Source organism: Chiloscyllium punctatum, chromosome 4 (assembly GCF_047496795.1).
Source record: "Chiloscyllium punctatum isolate Juve2018m chromosome 4, sChiPun1.3, whole genome shotgun sequence".
NCBI classification, from domain to species: Eukaryota; Metazoa; Chordata; class Chondrichthyes; order Orectolobiformes; family Hemiscylliidae; genus Chiloscyllium; species Chiloscyllium punctatum.
In genome coordinates this window covers 55,541,020-55,561,715 of record NC_092742.1, presented here as the reverse complement: position 1 = coordinate 55,561,715, position 20,696 = coordinate 55,541,020, and the positions used below count along the sequence as shown (strand labels likewise).

At 39.4% G+C, this 20,696-nt stretch overlaps 1 protein-coding gene across 1 annotated transcript in view; it reads right to left on the bottom strand.

Annotated features, from left to right (window-relative positions):
• Nucleotides 1-20,696, bottom strand: part of LOC140476338 (E3 ubiquitin-protein ligase pellino homolog 2) — a 235,231-nt gene that overhangs the window by 73,970 nt on the left and 140,565 nt on the right. The gene's annotated exons all lie outside the window — the stretch shown is intronic.

Genomic DNA, 20,696 nt, shown 5'->3' with positions numbered 1-20,696 from the left:
TGGCACAGTACCAAATCACTGGGATTAGGAAATCCCAAGATGGATCCCTGAAGCATTGCAAATGCTTTTCACAACACAATATTTGAGGATGGGAGTGCTCAGGAAAGGAAATAACAACTAAGGCAAGGCTTCACTGACCATTTTACAGTGAATTATATTTTAAAAAATTTATATAGATATTTAATGCGATCTTTGATACTTTGTATAGTTAATAAGTGTGATGGCACACAAAATCCAGGATCAAATGTGAAGAATGGCTACTTGAAAAGGTTTTATAAAGTCATCAGAACCATAACCACTTATTTGTATTGTTTGAGCAAAGAAGTCAAGATAATCATGTAGCAGAGAAGTTAAGAGTCTTTACAGAAAAAAAATGTTATAATTCTTTTTGGTTACATATGTCTGTAATACACACATAATTTTCAACTATTTGAAATTAATGTAGCTAATTAAAAGATAGATTTGAATAAAAATGTTCTAGGTACTTTAGGCTATCTTTTAAAATTGCATGGGCCTGTTGTTCACTTTGCAGTTGAGATAGGCATTGAATTTCACATCAGCCTGCACAGTGAATATGTGACCCTTCACCCCAAGCCATTTTCCCAAAGGCAAAATGGGAGGCCAGTAGGGCTACCCACCTACAAGCAGTAGGTGGCTTATTAAGTTACTAAGGCTGGCCACTGGAGGCCAACTGCCATTTTCCAGTCAGTCTTCAGGATGCTTCAGCTGGCAAAGTACAGTTTCGCTGCCAACCCAGACTTCTGGCAGCAGATCAGTTGGGGTCAGTATTCCAGGGTAATTTAGACAACCTGGCAGCAGCAGCAGCCACAGGCCACCTAAGAAGAGCCACTCCTACCTTCCACCTTCCATTCCTCCCCCATTATAAATGAAATGGCAAGTGTGTCTTCTGGTCAATAATTACAGAAAATCACAGGGAGATGTAGGAGTCTTGTGGCACGGTGGTAGTGTCCCTACCTCTGAGCCAGAAGACTTGAGTTCAAGTTCCACCTGTTTCAGAGGTGTATCATAACATATCTGAATACGTTGATTGAAAATATCTCTAACACAGTGCAGGCTTCCATTTGCATCTATCAAGAGGTTCAGAAGTCAACAGGAAAATCAAGCAATAATTTATTCAATTGATTGATACAAAGACATCAAGAATAAAATGCACAACATATTTTTGCGTGTTTAAAGGACATGACAATTTTAAAAATACCATCTTTATTTTCATTTGTATCAAATTTATGACTTGATATTTCAAATACAAATCAATGAAACAGTATTGATTTCACTCACATGACCCATGTTCACTGCACTATCCAGCATGTCAAATAAAGTTTGGAATGCACACTAGAATTGAGACTCAGTGTGGTAAAAGCAAAAAGAGAAAGGCGATAGCATAATATATCTAATATTTACTTATACGTACGTAATCCTAATTAGGGTTTTTTAAAACAGCACAGAAATACAAAGCTTTGGAAAATAGCATGTTATTACTTCAAAAGCCACCAACATTAAGCTGATACTTACAAAAAAAACAGACAAAAAAAAGTGTTTTTGTAAATGAAAAAATCACAAATTAGACGATATTAAGGAATTTAACCTCATTAAATTCCAAAACTTGATGCACCAGATCACTGATGGAACTGCCTATCTGTGTCTGGCTGTGATTAAGTTTGTAGGCAATTACATGTGAATAAAAAGTCAGATAGAAAGTTCTCACTTTTAATTATGAACACTTAGATATTGCAAAGGTGATGCAGGGGAGGAACATACACTGTATGAACCAGAATGTTACTTTACATTCTTTAAGGCAAGGTAACACAATTGTCGTATATTCTTTAAATTGATACTGAAGTTATTATAATTTTAATCATTAGGGCTCTTCTTCCACTGGGGTAGTGTCCCTACCTATGGGCAAGAAGGCCAGGGTTCAAGTACCACAAGCTTTAGAGGTGTGTCATTACAGATCTGAAGACATTGATTGAAAATATCCAAAAACTAAGCTGGATATAAATTGGATCATTGTTTTCTGCTCATTAGAAACAATTAAATCAATCTTAGTCAACCAGGTGCAAGATGTAGAAAATAAATTCTAAAAATTTGAAGTTTCCAATACTTATAATTTCCTTGTCCACTGCCTTCTGTCACTGTTGGAAAAGTCAAGTCTTCCGGTCAGTCATGATACAATCACTTATTTTAAACTATTATAATATAAATGATTTCCACTTAACTGGCATGCATAATTTACACTTGTTATCTGCTGTATTCAATTATGAATATCATAGTTACAAAATACTGAATATTAATTAGCATATACAAATATAATATTGTATAACAAGTTTCTACACAAGATTCAACATTGTTTTGGCTAAGTGCCAGGTGCACTGACATTTTTAAAGATAGTTTAGCGCACGAAGCCTAACAAGGTTTCCTTTCATAGTTATGATGCAATTTGCTAAAATATCTGCTCTGCCCAAGTGCAACCCACAGTACCGAGATATCCTCAACTGAATGAATCCCTGATGTCAATGCCATCTTTAAAAGGTTGTTGTGCACCCAGACATGCGCTGGCAGTCTGGAACTGGCCTGCACAGTTCTTCAGATTTGCCTCGAACATGGCACTAAAGGGGAAATTGCAGGCAGTGACTTGGAAGTCCTGATGGATGAAATGGTACCAGTCAAGATGTTCTCTTCCCCCAAAACCTTCACAGCAGTCCACAATACCAAATAATGCTAGCCTGGTCCAAGATTGCCACCCGTGGTAGTGCAGTCCCAGCCAATAGAGTGGAATGCAAAGCAGGAAAAAGGGTTAATGTCCAGCTATACTCGTCCAGCAAGTGCCAGCCTCTTCTCTCAGATACCGCTCATTCACTGTTACTGTATCCACATCTTACCAATTTTCACACTGTCTCTCACTATTACTTGCAATATCTTTCCTCATTCAATCTCACCCAGCCCAATCCCCAAAACCAATAGTTTTACATGCCTTCTGCAACATCTAATCACTTAGTCAGGAGTCTTCTCCACCTGTATCAAAAGTAACAGTTGTGCCATCCACTTTCATCTCCCTTAATATCTGTCTCTCTCTCTCTCATTCTATGTGGAAAAAGGCCATAAAAGGGCAAGAAGAATGGAAATTGATGGCGAGTTGACTAACATTCAGATCCTAACTCCTTATGTGAAGTGCATCTTGATAGTGACCACCCTAAGTGGCCAACTAACTGTGTGCAAGCCCTGGGCTGGTATCGTAAGCTACATTTGACTTACTATGCTAGGAGCTCCGACTGAAGGCTATCTCCCTTGACTTGACTGAGAACTGTTTCCATGATAAGCTTCTTGACTTTATGTCTGCACTAAACAGCAATATAATACAACAGCAGTGTTCAGACTGGTATCTCTGGCTGGGGGCAAAGCACAGAAAGTATTTAGAGCGTCAGGCATCTATATCAGCAGAACACAGAATAGTGTCTTGACCAAATTGAAGAATTATTACCAAGATGGAGGCTAAACCAGTAAGTATGAGCTAAATTACTTAATTCAATCATGGACATACAGTGACTGAGGGGAAAATATTGTTTTGAAAGAGACAGAAAAAGATGAGATAATATTTTTGTAATCTCCAAGAATAATTAAAAGCAGAATGAAACTGAACGATTTTAAAATAAAACTTGCAGTGTTAAAAAAATTATCTGCCAACAACTATGGGTATTGATCACACTAAGTACAGCAAATTCATGACTGGGTGCATATGTGAATGCTGAGTCAGCAATATGTCCATATAGAGTCATACAGATGTACAGCATGGAAACAGACCCTTCGGTCCAACCCGTTCTTGTCGACCAGAAATCCCAACCCAATCTACATTGGCCCATCTGGTCCAGATCCTATTGTAATCTGAGGTAACCCTCTTCGCTGTCCACTACACCTCCAATTTTGGTGTCATCTGCAAAACTTACTAACTGTACCTCTTATGCTCACATCCAAATCACTTATGTAAATGACAAAAAGTAGATGACCCAGCACCAATCCTTGTGGCACTCCAATGGTCACAGGCCTTCAGTCTGAAAAACAACCCTCCACCACCACCCTCTGTCTTCTACCTTTGAGCCAGTTCTGTATCTAAATGGCTAGTTCTCCCTGTATTCCATGAGATCTAACCTTGCTAATCAGTCTCCCATGGGGAACCTTGTCAAACGCCTTACTATCTCAAAGCTTCTGGAGGAGCTTAGCAACTGAAACAGAAACTTCCTAACTTGCACATTCAGAAGTTGCTGTTTGATTTACTCCTGCATAATAGATGCTGATACCCATTTGTAACCTAAAACTAGGGGTCACTGTTTAAAAATAAGGAATTGACCATTTAAGGCAGAAACAAAGATTCTTTTCATACAAAGGGTCATGTCTTTGGTGCTCTCCTCAGAAGCAGAATCCTTGAATATCTTTAAGGCTGAAGGTGAAAGATATTTTGATAAGCAAGGAGGTGCAAGGGGACAGGCAGTAATATGAAATAAACAGATCAGCCATGATCTTACTGAATGGCAGAACAGGCTCAGAGTTGAGTTCCTTATTTCTGCTCTTAATTTGTATGTTATCCCTACTACAAAAAGCAATTATTATTATTGAAAATTAAGTTCTTTAAATACTTCTGAAAAGTCACTTCATCTGATAACGAAATAAAATTCTGTTCTGCTTTTGGTTCATTTAAAAATATACCTTGAATGCTTATTTCGAAAAACCTGAATAGAATCAAGTGCAAAGAATAATAGCCAACTTTAGTAAAAGGTGGAAGGGAAAGTTATCTCTAGAAGATTACAAATGAGTTGTCTGATTCTAAGCTTACTGCTGTGCTGTTGAGAATTGAGAATAATAGCTTCTTATAACAACACAAAACCAGCAGTAACTAGTTACAATGCTAATTCAGCACTGTTCTCTAATAGCATGAACCACAATTCTATGTATACACTTGCATGAATGTGCTCACCACCATCTATATATAATGCTAAATGAGCCAAATCTTAACAATAAGAAGTTTAAAAGCAAAGTTTAAAATGTCCATTGTGAATTCATTGCTAGAATAACTATGAATTTAAGCTCAGAACACTGTTTTGCATTGATATAAAGTCAAAAATAACTTGCGATGAAAAAGTTGTCATCCTATTAATTAATAGCTTAAATCAAAACACCATAAGTAAACTTAGAACAAATATAGCAAAAATAAAATTTAATCATCAAATTGTTTAAAATGTTGTGTCTCAACAAGTAAGATGCTCCTCACATCAAAAATGCAGACTCAAAGCAGCAGAGAAGATACTACTGAGTTGTCTGAATCCCCGGATTAGACAGTCCATTGTAAATTGTTCTGTTTCTGACTGTAATGGACCTACATTTGACCTTGCTAATCTCCTCCTCTTCATATACCTGAAGAAGTTTTTATAGTTCATCCTTAAGTTATTCACTAGCACGCTTTAATATTAGTTTTCCTACATTCTTTAAGCACTTTCATGCACCTTCATGATTTATGCACATGTATTTCCAGATCTTTCTACTCTTGCACCCACTTTTGAATTATAACGTGGGTTTTTTAAAATCTGGACTCTCCTCATTCTTCCCACCTTGCAACATCCTGTTGCCAAGCATGAACTGTGGTTTTCAGGAGGTAAAGAGAGAAATACACAAAATTGCAAGTAAATCTAACGTACCAGCTTGGTTCAGTGATAACTCTTAGCACTAAGCAAATTGGTCATTGGCTCAAGATCTGTCCCTGTACTTCAGCACACAACCTAGCCTGGCATTTCAGACCCATACTGAACATGAAATGCCAAAGTTCCAGTCTTTCACATGTCTTAAGTTAAGCACTGCAATGAAAGGTTTTTGATTATAAAGTTTGGATTTCAAAATAGTGGCACGTGGGGTTGGTGACATTTTGAATGGTTTAATTAAAAAAAAGGTCAGACAGTCTTTTCAGAACAGTGACCTAATCTGGTGATAATGAAAGATTACTATTACTGTGGTGGTTTATGACAGGTGAGAGGCTACTGAAGGCCACCTTGCATTTCATTCAAAACAATCAAGAGTTGATATTAATTTGTAATTTCTCAACAGTTCACAGGAGAGGTAACTGGAGTGAGAGGTTCCCCGATGTAAGATCAGGTTGGAGAGCCAACTCAAGAATGCGTAAGTAACAGTGGAAGTGACACCACTCCTTGTGGAGAAGCCAAAGGAAGACCAGGGAACTAAGGAGTTAAAAGAAAGAAAAACTATGGAATTTTTCCAGACTGTGTAGTAACAAGATCCCACTATCATAAGTCACAGCAAGAAGCAAAAAAAAAGACAAACAAAGTATTGGTGGACACCCTGTTTGATGTAATGGTCCAGGAAAAACCTGAATAGGCAGAAGTGTTTAGTCCTGAAAGGCTAATAGACTTACAACAGAAAGATGAGACAATAAAAGATATTTGTATTGATACATCCTCAGAAAAGGAATCAGAATGCATCCTAAAAGTTATTATCTTAAAGATAAAACCCTAAAATGAAAATGGAGGCTGTGGTAGGTTAGTGCAGAGGAGAAATGGGCAGAAGTGCACCAGATCGTGTTGCTGGTAACATACAGACATGAAGTGTTGCGGGTAGTACATGAACTACCAGTAGGAGGTCATGTAGGTGTAAGGTAAATTCAGGCTAAGGTACAAAAGCATTTCTATTGATCTGGACTGCACAAGGATGTGGTTAAATTTTGCCACACGTTATACATGCCAAATGGTAAATAAGCCACATGCAGTAATCAAAACCAGCACCTCTGTGGCCTGTTCCCACATTCAAAGAACCTTTCACACAGGCTATGATTTAGGAAGGGGACCTACACAATCAACCTAAAAATAAGAACCAGTACTTGCTAACCATAACAGATGTGTCTATCAGATTTCCAGGGGCATTTCACTACGGAGTGTTAAGGCAAAAATGGTGATGGAGGAGTTAGTAACTTCCTAGACACAATATGGGCTATGCGGAGAGATTCAGTCAGACCAAGGGTCTAATTTTACTGCTAGGCTAGTTAAGGATGTCATGGATAGCTTAGGCATATAGCACTTTCAATCAATTGCGTACCATCCTGAATCCCAGGGAGATTTGGAATGGTGGCGTCAGACTCTGAAGACAATGTTAAGAGCGTACTGTCAGGATTACCCAAATGATTGGGATATAGATATCACATTCGTATTGTTTGCCATTAGAGATGCCCCAAACAAATCTACTCAGTTTACTCCCTTTGAGTTAATTTTCTGACATGAAGTGAGAGGGCCTTTGAAATTAATTAAAGAAAAATTGGTAGGACCAAAGTTGGAGAACTCACACTTGGACTACCTATCTGAGGTAAGGGAGACATTAAATCGGGTAGGTGAGTTAGCGAAACTGCACCTGAAGAGGGCACAGCATAGAATGAAGCAGGTGGCAGATATAACTCTAAAATTCAGACGTTTTCCTGTGGGGATGGTGTATGAGTAATGTTACCAGTGGTAGGAGACCCCTTCGAAGCCAAGCTTAGTGGTCCCTTTCAAACTGAGTAAAAGTTATCAGATAAACTATCTGGTAAAGTTGGCGGATAGAAAAAAAACTGTATCGGATATGCCATGTGAATATCTTGAAACCTTACTAATAATAGAGACAGGGAACTGGAGAAAAAGGTGTTAGTTACTACCCCGCAGAGTGAGGAATCAAATCCAGATGTCATGGAGTTTGATGTGGCTCAAAATACGTTGAGCAATGAGGAAGTCTTTAAGGAGTGGGATAGGTTAGTGAACTATCTGTCTCAGGAGCAAAGAACCCAGTTAAAAGGTGTGTTGCAGCAATATGAGGATAGATGCAGGAATAAGATGGGGAGGACTAATACTATTGTGCATGAGGTAGAAGTAGAGAATGCTGTTCCAATAAAACAAAACCCCTTCAGAAATAATCCTTTCAGAGCTGCACAGGTCCAGAAGATACCATCAAACTGAGTCAAAGTAAGTGGAGTTCACCAATTGTGTTAGTTCCTATCCCTAACAGAACTCAACGATTTTATGTGGACCATTAGAAGGTCAATGCTGTAACAAAATCGGACTCATATCCAATACCAAGATTGGTGGATTGTATAGAGAAAATTGGACAAGCACTTACATCATAAAGTTGAACTTAGTGCATGGTTATTGGTAGGTACCTTTATTAGAGAAAGTGAAAGAGGTTTCTGTAACCCCAAATATATTAATTCAAAGTGATGCCTTTTGGAATGAAGAACACACCAGGAACATTACAAAGACTCATGAACAGAGTTGTGGCTGGATTAACAAATTGTGTGGTTTATCTGGATGATGTAGTGCTCTTTAGCGAGTCGTGGGAAGATCACATAGTACAGGTAGCAGAGCTCTTTGAATGATTACGATAAATAAAAATGGTAATAAACATAAAGAAAACAGAATTCACAAAGGCAAAGTCAGAGGTGATGTTCTTGGGACATAACATCAGTCATGGAAGGTTGACCCCAAGGAATGCAAAGACGAAGGCCATTGAGGAATTTCCACGACCATCCTCAAAGAAAGAGGTGCTTCGAGTTTTGGGACGAAGCAGATTCTATCAGATGTTTGTTCCAAACTTCAGCACCTTGGTAGCACTGCTAGCAGATTTACTAAAGAACACAAAATAATCAGTGGACGGAACAATGCCAGGTGGCAGTTGGGAACTTGTTACGACACAGGGTAAACCCTCCTGCTTAATTTAAAACCAGCAACACAGAAAAGATTTATCCCATGCAGTAATCTGGAAAACTTAGAGAAGCCAAGAACTATTTGAAGTAATATGAACAACTTTATTCCTTAAAGTATAACAGAGAATAATTAACTAACAACTATGTACAAGTCCTTACTCTAACCTATCTTTTGCCTTCCCTTCTATAATACTAGTCAGATAAAATTAAGATTTACAAAACAACATTTCTTATCTCAAAACCAGGCAGCTTTCTGTTCTTCTATTTGGATCTTCCTGTCTCTTCTTTTCTTCTTAGGAATTTCTGCATCACAGGTTACTGATCAAAAAGGTACCTTTTAAGAGAGCTATTTTTCAGGCAGTCTGTTTACATGCTGGGCTTGGCAGTTCTCCTCCCAATTGGTCAATTTTTCCCCGGTCTTAAATCCCAGAGCATTGGATTGTGTCAGCAGCTTTTAAGATTGTCAATATATTCAATTCAAACTTGATTGGAATTTGGTATTTTTGGGGGTATAAGTTAAATTGATTGGCCTAATTCGAATCTGTTTTTTTGCTGTTTCAAAGCAACCAGCTACTCCAGTAGCTGGAGCACATGTTATGTTGTGTCTTATTGAGAAAACTTGGTGCTGTCACTGCTAGTTTTTAACTCACTTAAAAAGGTATAGTTCACCCACACCTTCTAACAAATTTAAAAGCAGTATTAATCACCGCACCAGTTTTAGCTACAAAGTTTTTGAAATCCTTCAGCGTTGCAAGCAATGCTAGCGATATAGGAGTTGGAACTGTACTGCTGCTGAAGTTGGTGATGGAATTGAACAGCTAATTGGCTACTTTTCAAAAAAACTCAACAACCACCAGAGAAAATTCTCGACCACTGTAAAAAAAATTATTGAGTTTGGTACTGGCCTTACAACATTTTAATGTTTATGTGACAAACAATGTGTTGAAGACAGTTGTGTACGTAGACCACAATCCTCTTACATTCTTGGAACGATTTAAAGACAAAAATATGAGACTATTTCATTGGAGTCTTATGTTACAGACTTTTTAAATTTATAAATAGTATATGTTGCAGGTTGTAAAAGTGTGATAGCAAATGTATTATCGGAGATATACAGGAAGAAGTATAGATAAGATTGAACAGATTCCAATGTCTTATATATATGTACAGAAATTACTATGAACTTAGATTAATGACCTATATATTTCATTGAAATGTGATTAAGAATTTTTTTTAAAATGAAGCCACCTTTCATTGTGATGATTCATTTATTTTTTTAGCGGGGAGGTGTTATGATGTTGAAGGCATGTACTTATCTTTAATAGAGAATGAATGCTGTTCTGCATTGTGAGCTTACAAAAGCACTGAGTGCAATGGGAAATTGAAAATATGTAACATTTGTCTGTGAAATAGATAATTGAGTTGGTTGCTGTTTTGACAATCATTCAAATTTAACCGGTTTAAATTATGCCCCAGGATACTAAAACCCAATTGAGTTTGAATTTATTGTTTTGCCAACATTGAACCAATGAGACAATCCGATGTTGGAGATACAAAAAAGGCAGGCACTTTGAAAAGCAGACAGAGCAACTGCCATAGAGAAAGAGACAGACAAAAAGATTCTCCCTACTGAAGATACTGTGAAGTTGTTTCATATGAAAAAGTAAGAAAGACGACAACCCAGGGAGAGCTTCAGCCGGAAGAAGAAAGACTCCGAAGACAACAGCCACTATGTGGTTTTGAAATTAAGTTGATGTAATTTTAATAAGTGTTTTATTGGATCAGTATATTGTTAGAGTTGGAAGCAGGTAATAAGCAATTAAAATAAAGGGTGGCTTAGAGTTGTGAATAGTTGTTGTTTAATGTTCACTTTTAGAATTAAAGAATAAATTGATGTTATTTTCCTTCAAATTGTGAAATGAGGAGAGTTCTGTCACTCATATTTTAGCAGATTACAAGGAGAGGTGAGCCTTTCTGGATGTTTGATTCAATTAACAGAAGGCTTCACTGCCAAGCCGTAACAATAGGAATAAGGTTATCAACCTTATCTAAATAGTCTTCTAGCAGTAATATTGGGTATAAATCTGTTTTTGTGATGATATTTACTTTTCTATAATCTATGCAAAACCTAATTCATCATCCAGTTTAGGAACAAACACTATTGTTGAACAGTAATTGCTTTGACTAGATTCAATCAAGTAATCTTCCAACATGCACTGAATCTGTTTCCAGCTGAGCTTATTTTCCTGGTTTCAACCAATAAGGATGCTGTTCTCATTACAGACTCTCTCACATCATTAATTTTAATCACACTATTGAAATAAACCAGTATCTTTAAGCTTGAAATGCTTTTTACTACACAACAAACCAGCTCTTTTCCTGGTCCAATTGCTTCTTACCCACGCATTCACCCTCAAATTATTTAACTACCTGGAAGTCATAGCCATCGATAATTGGTCACCATTCACAGACCAATTAGCTACCTGTTGTTGGCTGAATCTCCATTTGTACAACTCCTTGGCTCTCGCTTGTTTCTAATGAGGCTTTTGCTATTGCTTGAACCAACTGCTGTATAATCAGCACTTACAATAAATGTCTGTTAACTTGCTTTTAAAATATTCAATAATCCTTCAACAATCCTTCGGTTTTAACACAATTATTTTCCTATTTTAGTTCACAATCAAAAATACAAAACGAAAGAAAGTGTTTTTCTCATTCCGTTTGTGGGATCCTGTGGTGTAAAAACCTTTGAACTGAATGTGCTTACATAACAACATCGAATGAATTTCAAAATTATTTGTTCGACAGCAAGGCACTTTGGAGCAAACATCAGTCTGTAAATGCCTTGTGCTTAGGGTAGGTGTTTCTATAGATACATGTATAAATGAATTGCTGTTTATTTCATTAATAGCCATTGGATGTTTAGGGCCCATATCTGACAACTGCCAGCTCAAATAAAAGGCTCAAGTCATTTTGCTTTTCATTGTTATGAGGCTAGAAACTCTGCTCACATTTACATTTATCCTCAGCAAACTATTTTAATGAGCCAATACCAAAGGCATAGGAGGGAAATGAATTTGATAGCAAAGGTACTAAATATTTGCTGGAGCTAACAACAATACTGAATGAGCCACATTTTGTCTAGCTTATATTTGAGAACACCAATAAACTTTTGTGGCTCTAAACATCTAATGAATGGTAACCAAGTAAATATCAATTAATACATGCAGGATAGATAAAGAGAAAGCAGTAGATGCAATACATAAAAGAACCTTGATTATCTGCATATCAATTATCCGAATATCGGATTATCCGAAGGAGATCTCGAGGTCCCGATAGAAACATTACATCAAAGGTGTATTTCCAACACTGATCGCATCTTTTGTTTACATTGGTTAAACAGGCACCGTCTCCAAACGACTGACTGCCTGCCCCCTCTCTCCCCACACTTTCCCTGGAGTTCTACAGAGGGGTGCACCCTAAACCCCCTTACCTAGATAATCTTTCCAAAATTGTCTTGTACAGGGCAAAGGTAGAAACTGTCAAAAAGTTGCAGTAAAATGTGTGTGTGTGAGACGATGCAAGTGCTATTTGGAGACTCACCCCCCCACAAAAGGCAGTAGCAGCAGTCTTGTTATTGGTGTCCAGTCCAGCTGCCCTGGAGAGGGGGCTGGGGCAGATTTGGGAGGGGGAGGGCACACGGCGAGCCAGTGTTGGACATGGTTGTTGGGGGCGGGCAGTGTTGGGGTGGGGCAGGGGCCCGCGCACAATGTGCTGCTGCCTCGTATCCTGAACAGGAAGCAGATTGAAAAAATGAGCCCCAGAGGAAAGGTATTTCATCAATTATCCAAATGAAATAGTGCCTGCCCATCTCGTTCGGATAATCGAGGTTCCTCTGTATTTGGATTTTTGAAGGCATTTTTATTAGGTGCTACACATTAAGATGCTTAACAAGAAAGAGCCAATGATGTTGGAGATAGTATATTAGCATAGATAGACAAATAGCTAATTAATAGAAGACATAGAATTGGGATTAGGTGGGTATTTTCAGGATGGCAATCTGTAACTAGTGCCATAGGGATCAGGGCTGGGGCCACTGTAAATAACATACATTAATAACTAACAGTAAATGCACTATAGCCAAATTTGCAGATGGCACAGATATAGATGGGAATGTAAGTGGTGAGGATGACACAAAAGAGTCAACGGTGGGAATACAGAGAAGTAAAGCAAGTGAGCAAAATCTGACATGGAATGTAGCGTGGAAAAATGTGAGGTTACGTAATTTAGCAATAAGAATAGAGGAGCTGGATATTATTTAAATTTATTTTTAAATATTACCACAAACACTGAGTCTTTAAGTATATATAAGGCTGAGATGACAGAGTTTCAATCAAAAGGGAACCAAGGGCTATGGGGGAAAGGCAACAAATTGGAATTAAAGGTTATTAGATCACCCGTGGTCACTGAATGGCAGAACAAATGCATTTGACTGAATGGCCTACTTCTACTCTGAAGTCTTATGGTTACTAAGATACTTAGACAAATGTGGGGTTTTTGAAAAATATTAATTTAACATGTTCATTTTCAAAATCTTGCAGTATATTTGTTTAAATTTTAATAATGGGTGTCACTGGCTGGGCCAGCATTTATTGCCTGTCCATAGTTACCTTTGAGAAGATGGTGGTGAGCTGCCTTCTTGAACCAGTGATGTGCTGCAGACCCACAATTCCATTAGGAATATGACCCATGGTACATCAGCTGCTACTGATCATCATTGGTAGAGGAACTGGATGTTTGTAGATCAAGGTGCCAATCAAGCAGGCTGCTTTGTCCTGGATGGTGTCAAGCTTCTTCAGTGTTGCTAGAGTTGCACTTATCCAAGCAGGTGAGGAATATTCCATCACACTGCTTGTGTCTTTTAGATGGTGCACAGACTTTAGTGAGTCAGGAAGCCAGTTACTTATTGAAGTAACACCAAGGAATAATGGTTAGGTTGTCATTGCGTAGCATTTCTGTGTGTAAATGTTATTTGCTACTTTTCACTCTAAGCCTGGATATTGTCCAATTCTTACTACATTTGGACATGGACTGCTTCAGTATCTAAGTAGTCATAAATGGGGCCAAAGATTGTGCAATCATCGGCAAACTTCTTGATTGATAAAGAAGCTGAAAATGTTTGGGCCTAGCACACTACCCTGAGGAACTCCTGCAGACACATCCTGGAGCAGTGAGGTATGCTGCCAACATTCTCAAACACCTTCCTATCTGCGAGGTATGACTCGAACACTGGAAAGTTTTCTTCCTCCGATTACCAGCGACTCAAGTTTTGCTAGGACTCCTTGATGTCATAGTTGATAAAATGTGTCCTTGATGTAAGGACAGTCATTTTCATCTCACCTCTGAAATTCATCACTTTTGTCTATGTCTGAACCAAGGCTATACTGAAGTCAGGAATAGATTGGCCTTGACAGAACCCAAACTAGGCATCAATAAGCAGGTTATTGCTAGATTAGATTACTTACAGTGTGGAAACAGGCCCTTCGGCCCAACAAGTCCACACCGCCCCGCCGAAGCGCAACCCACCCATACCCCTACATTTACCCCTTACCTAACACTACGGGCAATTTAGCATGGCCAATTCACCTGACCTGCACATCTTTGGACTGTGGGAGGAAACCGGAGCACCCGGAGGAAACCCACGCAGACACGGGGAGAACGTGCAAACTCCACACAGACAGTCGCCTGAGGCGGGAATTGAACCTGGGTCTCTGGCGCTGTGAGGCAGCAGTGCTAACCACTGTGCCACCGTGCCACCCACCTGAACAGGTCCTTCTCTATCACTTTACTGATGATGATCAAGTGAAGACTTGTGAGATGATAACTGGCTAGGTTAGATTCTTCTTGCTTTTTGTGTACAAGGCAATTCTAGGCAATTTCCTCTTTGTCAAATAGATGCCAATGTTATAGCTATACCAGAACAGTTTGGCCAGGTTTGTGGAAATTCCTGGAGCATACGTCTGCAGTGCTATGCCAGAATGTTGTTATGGCTCATTGCCTTTGCAGTATTCAGCATCTCCAACCATTTCCTGACATCATACAAAAGGAATCAAATTAGCTGAAAGCTGGCATCTGTGATGCTTAGGGCCTCTGGAGGCAGAGGAGGCAGAGACGTATTCTTAGTAGCACACCAAAAGTATCAGGTAATGAGAAAAAGGTTAGGGCTCAACTATTTGTTAATTAGAGTTTTATACAAGCTTTTTTTAAAAAAAAAGAAGAATCTACATTGAAACAGAAGCACGTCCTCTTCACACATGGAATTTAAAATATTGGTCACTGAAAATTATACCAGGGCAAAAAGTCTAAATTCCAAATTTCGTACATTACAATCAAATACATTATCAAATACATGACTTTATTTGCTTTTTTTTAAACTGGGGATCCTAAATTATGAAACAGTTTGTAAACTTTAAGGCTAAAAAAACTCTATCATTATTGTTGAGGAGGCAAAAAAAAACTCCTTCACACACAGGCTTACAGCTGCAGCTGAAACCATACACATGGGACGGCCTCAATTAATTCCACTGAGGCTGGTATCCCATCACCAAGTCGCCCTCGATTTATAGGTGCAAAGTACTTGCTGTGATTTGCTAGCAGAGAATTTGAATATTTCCTCAAGTCAAATAGCATTCGGCAAATAAAGACAGTTCTATACCTTCCACCGTTCTATGGTCTAGCAGAAAGAGCAGTCCAAACTTTGAAGGCAGGCTTAAACAAACAGCCTACATCTTCATTCAATATCAAATTGTCCCAGTTCCTATTTATCCAGCTTCCTAAGAGCCAGCTTCAGAATGAACAGTACCATTTATCCTCCTGTTGAAATCTGTCAGCCAAGGCTCCCTGATTAGATATAGATAACAGTCCCAATCAAAGAACTCATTCTTTTAAAGTCCACCTGACTGACCTCATTACAACCACTACATCCCTCTCCTTCGTATTCTGGGATCACAGGCCTGTTCTTTTTCTTGTAATCTCTCCTGGGGCATTTCCACACCAGGTCCAGTTCCTTCAATTCAGCTTGTACTGGAGTGTCTCTTGCGTCCAGAGTGTCTCAGAAGAAATTCATCCTTTTCTTCAGGTGGTAAAGGCGTTGAGGCTGTAACATCCACCATATCAGACTCTGAGACTTCTTCGACACCAGATGGAGGGTATGAACCCACAGGTTCCGACAGCCTTTCCAGCTGTTCTGAGAGGCCAGATATGTTTTGAGAGTTTGCAACTTTCATGTGGTCCACATGCTTGTTCAGGACCATATCGCCTGCCTGAAACTTGTAAGCCATGGGACCTGACCTCACACTGACCAGGCCTCTTACCTATGCAGGGCCATTTCCATGGTTTAATCAGCAAACTTCATCCCCTGAAGTAAGGTGTCTCTCTCGCGTAGAGGAGTCTTGTAGTTGGCATTGGCATTCCTGCTATTATTCTATTTGCCCACCCACCCCCAGATCCAGGAAGATCAAATTTAACCTGATGCAGAACCATTAGCATCATCCATTAGCAAATCTGCTGGAACTGTGCCTGTAGCTGCATGAGCAGTGGTCCGACAAACAAATAGGAATTGGGGCGATTTGGCATCGAATGAAGCTCTAGGTGTTTCTTTAAGCCTGCTTTCAAAGTTTGCACTGCACTTTCCATGAGACCATTAGACAATAGATGGTATTGGACTGTCCTTATATGCAAAATGCTATTCAACTTTAGGAAATACTCAAATTCTCTGCTGGCATATGATAGCTCAATGTCTGTGACCAACATTTCCAGGAGTCACGTATTGCATAACATGCTCGCAGCATTTTTTATTATCGTTCCCATGTTTGACAAATGAACTCTATGCATGTCTAACCGCTTTGAGTGGACACAATCTTCAATGGCAGTATCGAATGAGTCAAGTTTCCCAAATAAGGGCACAACACCAGAAATGCTTACCCCAACTCAAAGATGACTATTGTGAGTGAATTTCTTCAGGAACGTATTTTTCTCTCTCGTCGCGACTGATATAATTCCACAGAGGCAGGTAACCCATAACTGAATCACCCTTTATTTACATATGGAGAGTCCTTGACACTGATCCAGCTTCCTCAGAGCCAGCATCAAAGTGAACAGAACCTCTGACACTCCTGGTTACTTCTGTCAGCCAGAGCTCTCTGACTAGTATAGTTAGCCTGATTCAATCAGGGACTCATTCTATAAGCTCCACCTGGTTAACGTCACTGCAATCACTATACTGTCCAGAGTGTTAGCCCCTACTCCACCCATAGAAATCTATCTCCAGGCAACTGGCCTAAACCTCAACTTCTCAGAAGACCTTGAGGCCAAATGGAAACTGAGCCTTAATAGGTTTTTAAAGGTCATGAATGATACTGTCACTTCCGTGTGGATAGACTTGCTGTCTTTATCCCATCTCCGGACAAGTACCGGGGACAGGATGGTGTTAGCTAACTGGCATACCGGCCAGTTGAGTGCTATTAATACCACCTGCTTGCTACCTTACGTGGCTGGAATGCAGACTGAAAGCAAAGTATCTGATGACAAGTAATGGCAAAAGTTGTGTTTTATTCATTCATGGAAGTTGGCATGACTAGCAAGATCCTTTGTTTTCCAACCACAATAGCCTTTGAGAGGATAGAGAAAAGACAGCTTTTTGAACTACTTCAGTGTTTGTGATGTAGGTATACCCAGTGTTGAGAGGGTGACTTTGAGCCAATGAACATGGAAGGAGACAGAAAGCTGGTGGACTGCTGATATTTAATTAGAGGTAAAACTACAGAAATAAAGCTACAAATAAAATTACAAGTACTTCCAGGAGAAAAATTATGTTAGTTACAGAAATGGAACAGGAATTCTGTAGGCAAGAAAATGCAAACATTGAAATCCTGATATAAATGAGCAATGCGCATATACATAAAACATTCTAAAAATCAATAATGTTGTTATCATTTAACTATAAACTAGTTAATTGTACATCAAAATTGTTTCACTTTATGAGATTGCTTAAGACCCTAATTTAAAAGGCAGGTTGTTTCATCTTCCATGCTGGAGGGCTTCCTATTGGCCCTTGAGCTTTGAATATCCATTTAATGTCCTTAATTTGATTGCACGCCCACCATCTAGCCACTAATTCATCACTGCAAGATTAGAGCTCTCCACACAAGATAGAGCTGATCCTGATTCCGTAGACCTGACCATACACCCTGCCCCAATGTCCTTTAGAGAAGAAAAGACCAACAGCAATGTCATTGATCCTGAACTACCTGTAAAACGTCACTCGGTTCAAAGGCAATTAGGAACAGGTAACAGATACTAGCCTTGTAAGCATCGCAAGAATTAAAAACAATACTGATCTACACCCTGAAATGCATAGTTTTCAAATTATAAGAATGTTATCAAACTAATGATCTTACATTAATTCTAAACTTGGATGCTCATTAATTCAAAAAGAATCTTTATCACAACGGGGACATGAGATAGCTTTGGCAAATAGAATTAAGGAAAATCCAAAGGATTTTTTACAAATATATTAAGGGCAAAAGGGTAACTAGGGAGAGAATAGGGCCCCTCAAAGATCAGCAAGGCAGCCTTTGTGTGGAGCCACAGAAAATGGGGGAGATACTGAATGAATATTTTGCATCAGTATTTATTGTGGAAAAGGATATGGAAGATATAGACTGTAGGGAAATAGATGGTGACATCTTGCAAAATGTCCAGATTACAGAGGAGGAAGTGCTGGATGTCTTGAAACGGTTGAAGTTGGATAAATCCCCAGTATCTGATCAGGTGTACCTGAGAACCCTGTTGCAAGCTACAGAAGTGATTGCTGGGCCTCTTGCTGCGATAGGTGAGGTGCCGGAAGACTGGAGGTTGGCAAATGTGGTGCCACTGTTTAAGAAGGGCGGTAAAGACAAGCCAGGGAACTATAGACCGGTGAGCCTGACCTCGGTGGTGGGCAAGTTGTTGGAGGGAATCTTGACGGACAGGATGTACATCTATTTGGAAAGGCAAGGACTGATTCGGGATAGTCAACATGGCTTTGTGCATGGGAAATTATGTCTCACAAATTTAATGGGTTTTTTGAAGAAGTAACAAAGAAGATTGATGAGGGCAGAGCCATAGATGTGATCTGTATGGACTTCAATAAGGCGTTTGACAAGGTTCCCCATGGGAGACTGATTAGCAAGGTTAGATCTCATGGAATACAGGGAGAACTAGCCATTTGGATACAGAACTGGCTCAAAGGTAGAAGACAGAGGGTGGTGGTGGAGGGTGGTTGTTCAGATTGGAGGCCTGTGACCAGTGGAGTGCCACAAGGATCAATGCTGGGCCCTCTACTTTTTGTCATTTACATAAAAGTGATTTGGACGCGAGCATAAGAGGTACAGTTAGTAAGTTTGCAGATGACACCAAAATTGGAGGTGTAGTGGACAGCGAAGAGGGTTACCTCAGATTACAACAGGATCTGGACCATTTGGGCCAACGGGCTGAGAAGTGGCAGATGGAGTTTAATTCAGATAAATGTGAGGTGCTGCATTTTGGGAAAGCAAATCTTAGCAGGACTTATACACTTAATGGTAAGGTCCTAGGGAGTGTTGCTGAACAAAGAGACCTTGGAGTGCAGGTTCATAACTCCTTGAAAGTGGAGTCGCAGGTAGTGAAGAAGGCGTTTGGTATGTTTTCCTTTATTGGTCAGATTATTGAGTACAGGAGTTGAGAGGTCATGTTGCGGCTTTACAGGACATTGGTTAGGCCACTGTTGAAATATTGCGTGCAATTCTGGTCTCCTTCCTATCGGAAAGATGTTGTGAAACTTGAAAGGGTTCAGAAAAGATTTACAAGGATGTTGCCAGTTGGAAGATCTGAGCTACAGGGAGAGGCTGAACAGGCTGGGGCTGTTTTCCCTGGAGCATCGGAGGCTGAGGGGTGACCTTAAAGAGGTTTACAAAATGATGAGGGGCATGGATAGGATAAATAGACAAAGTCTTTTCCCTGGGGTCGGGGAGTCCAGAACTAGAGGGCATAGGTTTAGGGTGAGAAGGGAAAGTTATAAAAGAGACCTAAGGGGCAACGTTTTCACGCAGAGGGTGGTACATGTATGGAATGAGCTGCCAGAGGATGTGGTGGAGGCTGGTACAATTGCAACATTTAAGAGGCATTTGGATGGGTATATGAATAGGAAGGGTTTGGAGGGATATGGGTCCGGTGTTGGCAGGTGGGACAAGATTGGGTTGGGATATCTGGCCGGCATGGACGAGTTGGACCGAAGAGTCTGTTTCCATGCTGTACATCTCTATGACTCTATCTACATTTATTCAAGTTGAATATAATTAATAGACAGTTGGATTATAGTTAAAATGAACAACTTCTCCCTATAGATGACAAAATGTCATCAAGCATTGCCAAACAACTGTACATATCTTGAATGACAGATTAAGTAAAGAGGCTGTTATATCCCCAAAGGAAATTCATTTGAGCAGTTTCAAGATGGTTTTCTAATCAACCTGTTCAGAAATATTATTACACACCCCTGGAGCTGGTGGGGCTTGAACTCAGGCCTCCTGGCTCAGACCATGCCACAAGAGAGTCCTAAATTAATTGAACCTACATTTCACCAGCTACTCTGGTAGAATTCTGGATTACTAGTCCAATGGCATTACCATTCTGCCACCTTTTATCTTGAAAACACATGGCAGAAACCTGTTCATAATTTGTAAATTAAATGTTCTCTTTCACTCAAAATGAATACTAGTAAAGAAATAAATATAACCACTTGTAAGAATGAGGAATAATCCAACAAAATAGGGTGTGAATTGGGGTACATAGGGCAGAAGGAGGACATAATGTGACCCTGGTTGCTATGCATCCTATAGTCTCTCACACAACTGCCACCAATGTCTCAAGTAGTTCA